The following is an 11,200-nucleotide window of genomic DNA, read 5'->3' as shown; positions in this document are numbered from 1 at the left end:
ATAGGTGGCAGAGCTGGGATTTGAACTTAGCTCTGGATACTTTCTGAATACACTCTCTCTCAACCACTCTGCTAAATGCTCTCGCCTTTGAGGGACACTAAACAGAGGCATATGGAGAGAGAAACAAGTGGTTAGGTGACTTGATTTTATTTCATTTGTTAATAACTATTGACCTACCAAAGCCGCTGCCGGCTGGAATCCTTCTGCACAGTTGGCCGCAAGGCGCGGGGATGCGCAGCTCTGCGGCCAGGGAGGAGAGGTTTTAGGCTGCACCTGCGGCCTCAGTTCCCCGTCCCCACCTCGGCCGCCTGCCGCAGCCAGATTCAGCCCCCTGGAGCATCGCGCCTTGGGTCCTCCAAGCTAACGCCACTGTAGCTGTGGCGCAGTGGCACAGGGCACTGTAGAGCCCCTCATTGTTGAGCGCTGCAAGCCCCTTCAGGGATACCCTGCCCCACCTCCTCCCAGAGGCTCAAGGTTTGAACTTGGAGGTGGCACTGGCCTGGATCCCTGTGAGGCCCACAGGCGCTGGCGGCCCAACAAGCTGCGGTGAGACACGTGTGCAGACCAGAGTCATGCAGATACTGCCACCTCTAACTTCTTCAGCCCTGAGCACCTCACCTCTGACCCCCAGCAGAGGAAAGCAACGTGGTCAAGAGCGGCTAAACTTCCACTAAAGCAGAGGGGCAGTGAACCTGCAGGCTGACCTCACTCTTGGCATTTAACCAAATTTGGGGAGAACAAGCCTGATGCCAGCATGATGTGAATATTCCAGGGTACGAGTGACACTCCTTGGCACCAAGACTACCATTCCAGCTCCTCTACAAGTGACCTCTTCAACTATGATCATATTGATCTGGGGCAGAGCCCTGACCAGTGCAGCTCCCAGGGGAGCATGCAGAGCCTGAAGCCCAGTATAGGATACCCACCTTGCCATCTTTTTTCCCTTGCCAAGTCAACAAATAGCTTTGACCAGCTCAGCCACCTACAAAACAAGAGAGATTCTGCTTACAGCTTCTTCTCCACCAGTTCTAGCATCCTAGAGTATCCACATCCTGGTGTCTCTGGTTGGGAACATTCAGACTCCATGGATACCACTTCTGCTCGAGGTGGCCTCCTGGAAGGGATGAGGCAGGCAGACATTTTCTGTATCAAGACAGTCTGTGAGACTCTGAGGGGAGTCTCAGAAGATTATGAGGTAAACTCTTCAGCCCTGCTTCTTCAGGGTAGGGAAACCTGAGCATCAGCAGAAGGTCAGAGCTATGATATATGCCATAATGTTCTTCACAGCAAGAGAGTTGCACTGCCATCCTGGAACCAGCAGTGCCCCAGTTCCTTGGAAACTGCTGCTGACAACCCACCTCCTAAGGTGGTTGCACTCCTTTCCCCAGCTCGGAGCAACAGATATGCAGCCATCCGGCACTGTGATTGGCCCCAGCTCCTGGTCTAGCCTTGATCCGAAATGGTTCTGCCAGCCTCAGGCAAACTTGTCAAGCTCCCTGAAGTCTCCATTCATTTAGGAACAGCTGCATACTGTACTAGAGAAGAGTCCAGAGAGCAGCCACCCTCCCCAGTGAAGCCAAAGCGTAATTATACCCAGAAGGCGCAACTAGGTCAACCTCTGCTCCCAAATGGCATCTACCCTGTACCTTCTGTGGAGCCACACTTTGCCCAGGCACCCCAGTCTTCCAGGAACAGTAATGGTATCCTCTACCCTGCACTGGCCAAGGAGAGTGGATATACAGCCCCTCAGGCAGCTTGTGACAAGACAGCTACCTTTGATGAGAATGGGAACCAGAATGGGTATAGCAGGCCTGGGTTTGCCTTCTACCAGCCCTTAGAACATGACTCACTGTTCCCACTGGGGACGAAACTGGAAACTATAGCCAAGTTTGTCCCCTACAAAGTACATTTCCCATCAGTGCCTGAAAAAAGGAGGATACCTCCCCAAGGAGACATCTCACATCTCCCCAAGGCAACAGGCCACACTCCGATGAGAGAAAGAGCACCCACAGCAACAAACAATATTCTAATCACCACAGCCTCAAACTGCCTCAGGTTCTGGCCTGGCAAGTGGAAGACAAGAGATCTTCCAGGCCCTCGGAGCCCTAGGAGGTGGATTTCCGGGAAGACCATAAATGCTAACCTTCAGAGGAGGCAGGAAAGAGAAGACCTAGGCCAGAGCCTGTCAAGAAACTTTGGCAAGACCAAGCCAGCCTTCTCATCTCTCCAGAACATCCAGGAAGTCTAAGAAAGCAAAGCAGCCTGGAGCTAGGAGGGGGATCTCAGGAAGGCTACCCAGATGGCAAACTAGCCTCTATATAGTCAACACTAAGGCTGAGGACTCTGGAAGGAAAATCAGTCCTGACCACAAGAGCCATCGAGACACGCCAGTTTCCTAAGACTCGAGAGGAGAACTAGCGTTTCCGCCTCTTTCCACAGTTCAGACCCAAGATAGAAGAACCCTCCTCCCTACTGCACGAGCAGATGTCTATTCTGGGCTGAAAGAGGCTGAGCTCAGGCATTGCCTCAGCTTTGCAGGGCTTTCAGTAGGGAAGCCCCACAGCTCAGTGCTGGAGAAAGTTTCCAAAATTGAGCAGCAAGAGCAAGGAAGCCAGCGACCCTCAAGTGTAAGCTGCTCCTGTTTTGGTCAAACCTATAGGCCCAAGAGGACTGTTTCAACTTCCAGTATTTCTGGGAATGAATTTGAGGAGGCAAGAGCCAAAATCTGTTTTTCTGAATTCATTGAGCCTCTAGGCAATGGGTAGGAGCACTTAAAAAATGGAGAGACCAATTTAGAAGAGGTTTCCCTGGCAACCATGTGGGCAACAGCTGAGGAGGGGTGCAGATGGTGGCTGTGGCCCCCTTACTCGGAGGAGGTGAGCCCCCAGGGGGGATGCTCCCTCCTCCACAGCCAGAGCAACTTTCAGCTCTTAGGCGAGGCCGGGAAGGCAGCTGTGTGGCTGGATGGCAGGCCTGCCACTCCCAAGTTGCCCCTGCTGGACGCCTCCTTCAGCTGCGCCTACCAGAACAGCATCAAGTAGGCACAGTCCCATGTTCTGGGAGCCACCTTCTTTCAATCTAGGGACCGTGAACTGGGGGTGCCTGGGACATCCAGGCCCTGCGGCCCGGCCGCCTCAGCCCATGTGGGGCTGCAGAGTCCTGGGGCGCCAGCGATGGCGTCCCTGTCCCACACATGCCCTGTGAGCAGCGCGGCATGACCCCGGCCTATGGTGAACCGGCCCCGCTAGCGCCCCCTGCTACTCAGAGAGGGGAACGCCGGCACCTAAGGCCATAGCAGAAGCAGGATTCCTACTAACAGCCCTAGAAGATGAAAGAGGTGGAGGTCTTGGAGAAGGCCAAGCCAACTCCCTTGGGTCCACAAAGGAAGGGGCTGCGGTTTCTGGAAACCACCGTGGCCGACTGCTGCGGGATCTTCCAACCTGAGGGGAAGGGCTGCTGGACGCTGAGCCTCTAGGGCTCGGAGCTAAAGCAATACCAGCAGAGAGCCCTGGCCGACTCCATTCAGCACAAGACCGGCAAGGGGCCCTTGTTCTCTGCTGGCTGTGGAGTTTGCCCAGACCGCCTATCCCCAGCCTGGCCTGGCGGTGCCTGAAGGCCCCAGCCTCACAGCGGTCTCCAGCCTTAGCTCACTGCACGAGACCAGCCTGCAGCCCCGCAGGGAGGCCTCCCTCCTGCTGGCCACGGCGCGGGTGGCGGGGCAGGGGAGCGCCCGCGGACCCCTAAGAATAGCAGTAGCTCTTTTGCCAGCGGCTGCCTCTTCTGGGAATGGCCATGGGGACCACTAGGCCTCAAGGGAGCCTACCGGGGCCTAGCTGCTCGGTGGAGCCAACTGCGGGCCTCGGATTCCCCAGAAGGTGGACAGGACCCCTGAAGAGTCATCCTTCTGGGGCGCCATAGCTGGGAGGATCAGGAAGTCCAAGTCCGCTGAGGACCTGCTGGAGCGCAGGGATGTCCTGGCCATCCCTGCCCATGTACAGTCCAGGTCATCTCCCACTGCAGACAAAAAGCACCAGGATATACTTTTGTGGATTACAGTAGCTTTGGTCTTCTTGTAAAGGACCCATGTTTCTTGGCTGGCCCTGTATCTAGGTCACTCAGTTGTTCAGAAAGAGGCGGTGAAGAGATGCCACTGTTCACACACCATCCTAGCCCTAGTTGGGGTGGTACAGCCTACAGAGCAATTGGTAGCCCCTAAGTTTCCAGTGAATGTCCTGGAACCCTGGACCCTTGGAGACAAGCTAGCAGGACACCTTGCCCCAGGCCACTGCCAGCAGGAATGCAGGGCCATCTTACAGACACCAGGATGGGACCACTGACCCCACTCAGCTCCGCTCTGCCTTCCACCATGCCCTCCACCTACAGCTCACAGGCTGTTGCCGACCAGCAGGCTGACAGTCAGGCAGAGCAACAGCCTTTTTCACCCTGCACCCCTGCAATAACCTCTCAAAGTAACAGTCCCAGCCTGACCCAGCCTCCAAGTCGTAGAGGCCTGGAATTCATCAGCCCAGAGAATGGAATAGAGGAGGGGATGAGGAAAAAGTTCTTGCTACCTCAGAATCCTCCTCCCCCTCAAGTAAAATGGGCCTATGCAGTCAGAGAGGACAGCTTTCCTGAAGAATCCTTTTCACTAGAGTTTGTAAACCTGAAGCACTGTAAGAAAAAAAGGCAGCAGAGTCTTCCAAGTTCAAGCAGCACTTCCTACCCAGACATGCTTTTGGGGCCCCAAGCAGTCCAGGGAGGATCTCCCTCTGAATATTCAAGTTGGTCCTGCAGGCCTCCCCACCACCTCGGGAGGATTATGACGATGAAGTGTTTGTAAAGGACTTGCAACCCAGTGCCACTTCCAGCCCCAAATTTGAAGCTCTTCTCCCACCCCTACCTCCTCCACTGAGCCTGGAAACCCTGGTGAATAGCTTGGATGACTTCCCCCACCCCTTCCCCAAGCTGTGTGTGGGGCACAGCTAGACAGCGAAGCTTATGCGGAACCCCATACTAGCAGCTCTAGCAAATTTTCCAAGGTTTTGACTGCAAGAGAAAGACCAGTGCCTGGTGCAGCCCATTTGGTGGGTAGTCAGATACTGGCTTCCAGACCCCAAGCTTCTATCAAGGCTTTGGAGGCCAGCAAGGCCAACCTGTCCTCCATCATGGGTGACCAGCTCTAACTGGCTGTGTCTCTTGGCAAGCAGCCAAGTCCAGGGCGGCCACCTCCCATCCAGACCCAAAGCCTCATTCACAATCTAGTCAGTGAAACTCAGGGTTTAGAAAAGAAAGTCAGTACTGGTCCTCAGAAAACATCACAACAGAAGCTCTAACCAAGGAAATTGTCCACCAAGACAAATCTCTGGCAGACATTTTGGATCCAGACTCCAGAAGGAAGACAACCATGGACCTGATGGAAGGTTTGTTTCCCCGAGATGTTAACTTGATGAAGGAAAACGGCATAAAGAGGAAGGCCATGGAGAGAACTGTCAACTGCCCAAGCTGCAAAGAAAAGAGGAGTGAAGAAAAGGAAATGGTGGGCATGCTGGTCAACTGTCCTGCTTACTAAAGTGTGTCTGCCTCCAAGGCTGAGCTTCTGAACAAAATCAATGATATGCTGAAAGAGGTGATTGAGGAACAGGAGCAGGCAGATGTCAATGAAAGGAAGGCAGAGCTCATTGGAAGCCTCACCCACAAGCTTGAGACCCTCCAGGAATCAAAAGAGAGTCTGCTGATGGACATCAAGCTCAATAACACCTTCGGAGAAGAGGTGGAGGCTTTGATTTGTGAGCTCTGCAAGCCCAATGAGTTTGACAAATACAAGATGCTCATAGGGGACTTGGACTAAGTAGTAAACCTGCTGCTTTCCCTCTCGGGTCACCTGGCTCATGTTGAGAACGTCCTTAGTGGCCTTGGGGAAGATGCCAGTAATGAAGAACAGAGCTCTCTCAATGAGAAGAAGAAGGTCCTGGCTGGGCAGCACAAGAATGCCTGGGAGCTCAAGGAGAAGCTCAACTGAAGAGAAAAAGTGGTGCTGGACATCTTCATCAATCACCTTTTCGAGGAGTACCTCCAGGACTACCAGCATTTTATAAACATGAAGTCAACACTCCTCAATGAGCAGTGAAAGCTGCATGACAAGATCACACTGTGCCAGGAGCAGGTCAAGTGTCTGCTGGAGAGCCTTCCCTCGGATTTCATTCCCAAGGCAGGGGGCCTGGTGTAGCCCCTGAACCCTGCAAGCGAAACAGTTCCTGCTGGGGGATGTACTGTCAGTAGTAGTTATCCAGCATTAACCTCTCCACTTTAACTTCTTCTAAGACACCCAGTTAAAAGATTGCCTTTTCTCTCAACACTATTGATTCTGAAAAATGTTTCAGTACAAACCACTGTATAAACTATATGGGTTATTGGGGTTTTTCTGGATAAAAGGAAACAAATTCTCTCCAGGAAAAAGCCTTTTTTTTTTCCTTCTCTCCTTTCATGATTGACCCTCTGAGAGCTCAAATGCTGCTGGAAACTTACCCTTTTCTATTATTATTTTGTAGTGGAAAGAAAATTAATGAAACTGTGAGAACTGGTTGGAGAGTTTTTGATTGATCATTTAATTTTTAATAGGCTTGGGCAACATAGATCAATGTATGTAGGAATCAGGAATGTATCCATAATGGCCTTCCTTTCTTTCTTGTGTACCCTGATGGCAGGGTACAAGTCCTCACTAATGAAGGGTCTGCAACATAAAGCCATAAAAAGACACACACACAGACACACACACACACACCCTGAGAGAAAGAATTGTAAAACCTTGGACATTGCCATTATTTATATTTTTAAAAATGAGAAAGATCATTTTGTTTGCGTGCTAACCACTTATTTGATTCTATTTTGTGGTGGATGTAGACCATTATGTCTGAGCTTTGTATTTTGTGAAAACCTTAATAAAAATGAAGAATTCCAGAGATAAAAAAGTAATTATTATTATTGATCTATATAACTTAGCATTTTTAAGTTCCTAGTTCATGTTTCTTTAGGGAAACTATAAGGAAAGATAAATAATACTTAGGGTGCTGGGGATAGATGAAGGCAGCATCCCCAGCAATGGATGTGACTTCAGAAAGCCCTCTGATGTACAAAAGAATCACCTACAAGACAGAAACTTTACTCTTCATAGTTTCATGTCTTTATCTTAAGGCGTTGTTATTGTTGCTGTGGTAGTTGATGTCGAGCAGATTTTGAACCATGATGACCCCGTGTGTTACAGAGTAGAATTGCAACATAAGGTTTTCTTGGCTGTAATCATTAGTACAAGTTAAAATGCAAAATGCCTTAATAGGTGGGGCAATATACTAAAATATCATCATTCAATCAGGTATTTACAGAACTTCACAAGTTAAAGAGAGGCAAGTACTCTAACAGAAGTGTCTTGGGTCTGGTTTCCTGAAAGTAGAGTCGAGATGGGTAAATGGTATAGTGAGTGAATGTCCTCAGGTGCAACCTGTGAGGCAAGCCAGGACAGAACTCAGGAAGAAGAACTTTAGTCTGATCCCATGGAGGGGCTCTGGAGTAAGAAAGGCTCCAAGGAGTTGAGGAAACAGGTTGGTCTTTTGCACCCCAAATAAGCTAGTCATTGACTCCTCCTTCTAAATCCTACCCCTATCCTGCCTGTGTAATTTGGAATCTCCCACTCCCAGGCATTTCCAATAGAGGTGACTTCCAGGGCATCAGAGTAACTCCTGGGAGATTTTATAGTTGTGAATGGTCAGCAGCCTGACTCATAAGAGCAGAGGGAATGGGGGAGTGCCTCACCGTTGCCATCTACTACAAAAACTTGGACAAAATGGTCTGAGAAAACAGAAAGGAAAAAGATTATTTTCACCTAATGGAGAAGTAATTTTTAGTCATTAACACCATAATATGAATGAGGTACTCAAGAGTTACATGTTATAAAAGAGTGTTGGAGAGGGGAAGGGAAGAGAGAAGGAGAGAGAGAGAGTGAATGTATCAAAGGGAAAAAGGAATGGAATGGATTGACCAAAACCAAACCAAAGCCATTGCAATCTAGTCAGTTTCAAATCACAATGACCTTATAAGACAGAATATAACTGCCCCACAGTGTTTCCAAGGCTATAATCTTTACAGAAGCTGACTGCCACATCTTTCTTCTGCAGAGGTTCTGGTGGGTTTGAACCTCCGGCCTTTCATTAGCAGCCAAGTGTTTTCCCACTGCACCACCAGGGTTCCTATGGAATAGATTGCCTACGTCAAAATGTGCTATGGTGTTTACAAAGCTTAATTGTGTCGAGTTTTATAACCATTCATCAGAATAGGAATAAGTAACATTGATATGATGGCTAGATTAGTTACATGTGTTTTCTCCCTGGAATACCATAATTTAAAACCATCTTTGGGGCTTTTTAAATAATAAATTTGTGTCCTTAGCCTATTAAGCACATTTTAAAACCACAGGCTATCATTCGACAGGTTGCCGTAAGATGAACAATACCTTCTCTGCAAACATCTCAGATCAACCATCTTGACAGGTGACTATTTTCCTGGGGGGTGTGGCAGGCAAGGGTAGACATCATTGGAAATTTACTTCTAGAATCTTTCCAATAGCCTTGTTGATCAACAGTTCTAAGAAAAAGGTCTTCTTTCCACCAGCGCTAGTAAAGCAGAGCTTTGGAGCACAAGTATTTATTTTAAAAACCTGATATAAAAAATTCCTTCATTGTATGCTAGTTCTACCATCTGGTCCCACACTTACCAGCGCAGTATTGGCATAAATAAATTAGCACTTTTCTATCTCACCTTTCTCTGTTTTGGCATGTACTGTAACTAATATATCCATTTTTTAGGGACATTAGTTTTTGCCAAGGTATTTATAAAATTACATTAGTGTTATTCCTTATTAATTTAACCTGAAATGATTAAAGGATGGGCCCTTTAGAGATCCTAATGACTTTTTCAAAGGGAAAGCATAAAAACTTACCCAAAGATCAAAGTGATTATTATTACTGTGATGTTGTTTTGTTTTATCTTTTTTTCTAAACATGGGTAAATTAAATGACTGTAAGTTTGCAAAAACAATGAATAAACCGATGAAGTTCAAGGTGAAGCCTTCAGGTGCTCATCAGATTCAAGGCTGGGGCTTGTCTCCCTATGTAGCACTTGTGATCTGTTTTCTTCTGCCAGAAATCATGTTTTTCCATCTTGTTTTGCTCAGCACATTAGGCAAATCATGGTTTGAATTATACACATTATTTTATAAAATGATAAGATTCAGTAGTTCTTTTCTGAAAGACATGGTAGCTACATATTTCTTCCACATAGAACACTACACCCTGTATCATAATACCCATAATTATGGGAGTGGAATATTCTTGACCTTTGGTTTGGCTAACTACTAGGTTTGGCTAAAACTACTTGGTTCGGCTGGAGTTTTAGTTTTTGAACCAGAGTTATAGTATTAAGTATCTTACACAAAGGCCAGATAAGAAATTAATGTGAATAACATTTAATTTTACAAGTCTACTTTGTTTCCTCAAGTAAAACATCAGTAGAATTCTGGAAGATATAAAACTGCAAGAAGTGAACACTCTTCATTCAATTACTCTGCAACAAAAGTGCTCCAAAATGCAGTGATAGGGAATTTTTGTTAAAAAAAAAAATCTGAAATTTCTCTACAACAGACAAAGTAGGATTATTCCAGTTAAACTACAATCTTGAATCTAATTTCCCCTGTTACTAAGGCAATATACTTCTGCTCTCTTTTCCAAATTCTCACATTTATATTACGTGGTATATTCTCACAATCAATGTTGCCACTTGGTTGTCTCCCATCAGCTCTCCATTTTTGGCTCTGGCTGCTCTCTGATCATACCATTGACCTTCTAATAGTTGACTCTGGTGGATTCTCCGTACACTGTGTGACCTCACAGCTCTGGGAGCTTTTGACCCAGTGGATTGTCCCTTTACCTCCTTCCCACCTGTCCCCAAATTCTTTCTTCTAGTTGTGGCAACTCTCTTTCATTTTAAGTCTCCACTTCCTTCCTTACATTGCTCCTGGGTTATCTTCTGCTGTCCTCCCTTACATAGGAACATTTCCCAGACTGATTCTTCAGAGCTCTTTTATTATCTATGCAGTGTAGGAGTTAAGAACATTAGAGTCAGAAAAAAACCTAGGTTTGAATTCTGATTGTACTGACTACTAGCTGTGTGGCTTGGAAAAAGTTATTTAAAATTTCAGATGCTCTATTATCTTATGTATAAATTGAAAGTATAATATTTATTCTTTATTTAATAATGGTCTAGTAAAATCAGGTGATATTTTGGAAAAAAGTACTTTGTACAGTATTGGCATGTAGAATAAACTCACAAAAAATGGTAGTTAGTTTCCTATTTCCGGATAAGTACATCTGTATTCACTAGGTTGTAAACTTCATGAAGGCAGATATACCTGTTTTATTTTTAGCACCAGAATGAGTGCATGGCATATAATAAGCTTTCACTAAATGATTGTTGAATGAATGGATATGCAAAGAAAAAACTTTCAGTGAAATGTTGTTAGCTGTTTTGGGGTTGGCCCCATACAGAACCAAATGAAATGCTGAGCAATCCTGTAGTATCTCCACAATCGATTGAAGACTGGATCATTGTGATCCATAGGGTCATTGTTGACTGATTTTCAGACGCAGATCGCACAGCATTTCTTCCCAGTCTATCTTAGTCTGGAAGAGTAGCTGAAAAACCTGTTCACCATCACAGCAACACACAAGCCTCCACCGACAGACAGGTGTTGACTACACATGAGGTGGATTATTGTTGTTGTTAGGTGCTGTCAAGTTGTTTCTGAACCAATGCAACTCTGTGTACAACAGAACGAAACACTGCCCGGTCCTGCACCATCCTCACAAATGTCGTTATAGTTAAGCCCATTGTTGCAGCCACTGTGTCAATGCATCTCATCAAGGGTCTGCCTCTTTTTCACTGATCCTCTACTTTACCAAGAATGATGTCCTTCTCCGGGGAATGATCCCTTCTGACAACAGGTGCAAAGTACACAAGACGAGGTCTCACCATCATTGCATCCAAGGATCACTTTGGCAGTACTTCTTCCAAGACAGACTTGTTCATTTTTCTCACATTCCATGGTATAGTCAATATTTTTTTTACCAATCCCATAATTAAAATGCGTCAGTTC

General features: G+C 46.8%; 1 pseudogene; it reads left to right on the top strand.

The window, feature by feature from the left end:
- The first annotated feature begins 877 nt into the window (after positions 1-877).
- Positions 878-6,310, top strand: LOC101349240 (protein Shroom3 pseudogene; annotated as a pseudogene).
- Positions 6,311-11,200: the final 4,890 nt, after the last annotated feature.

The sequence above is a fragment of the Trichechus manatus genome, unplaced genomic scaffold (genome assembly GCF_000243295.1).
Source record: "Trichechus manatus latirostris isolate Lorelei unplaced genomic scaffold, TriManLat1.0 scaffold00198, whole genome shotgun sequence".
NCBI classification, from domain to species: Eukaryota; Metazoa; Chordata; class Mammalia; order Sirenia; family Trichechidae; genus Trichechus; species Trichechus manatus.
Note: the sequence above shows the minus strand (reverse complement) of the source record. Positions and strands in the feature narration are given on the sequence as shown.